Raw genomic sequence first — 507 nt, forward strand, 5'->3', positions numbered from 1 at the left:
ATTAAAGAATCCCTGCTGTTTTTTTTTTTTTCTGGGGACTATGTACCTACCAAAAGTAGAAAGAAAGACCCCAACAGAAGGAAGAAATAATAATGTATGGCCCATCTGTGTTTTTTTCTTGGCACAAAAATAACCCATAAATTTTAAGTTGCTCTAATTACTCTTAATTTGGTCTTATTTTCTCAACTTCCTTATGGCTCACAGTTTTTCTTATATAAAAGGGACGTTTTTTTCTTCCTTTTAAAGAGTTGAGGAGCTATTTGAAGCAACAAAGGTGAACATTCTATTATCTAATCTCAACAAAAAATGCATATGCTTAGATTCCACAGCTGTATCTTTGTTTGTGTGGTACACACATTTCCATGAAATCAATGCTTTATTATTGACCAGAGATATTTAGGTGAGTTAGGTGACTTATCCATGTTCTAAGTTGGCAATTTCCATATTACTATCCTCATTTTAGAGAGAAGCAAACTGAAGCCAAGGGAGGTGTGCTCATTTACTTGC

This window comes from Sturnira hondurensis, unplaced genomic scaffold (genome assembly GCF_014824575.4).
Source record: "Sturnira hondurensis isolate 20B ecotype Veracruz unplaced genomic scaffold, ASM1482457v3 Scaffold0009384, whole genome shotgun sequence".
Taxonomy (NCBI): Eukaryota; Metazoa; Chordata; class Mammalia; order Chiroptera; family Phyllostomidae; genus Sturnira; species Sturnira hondurensis.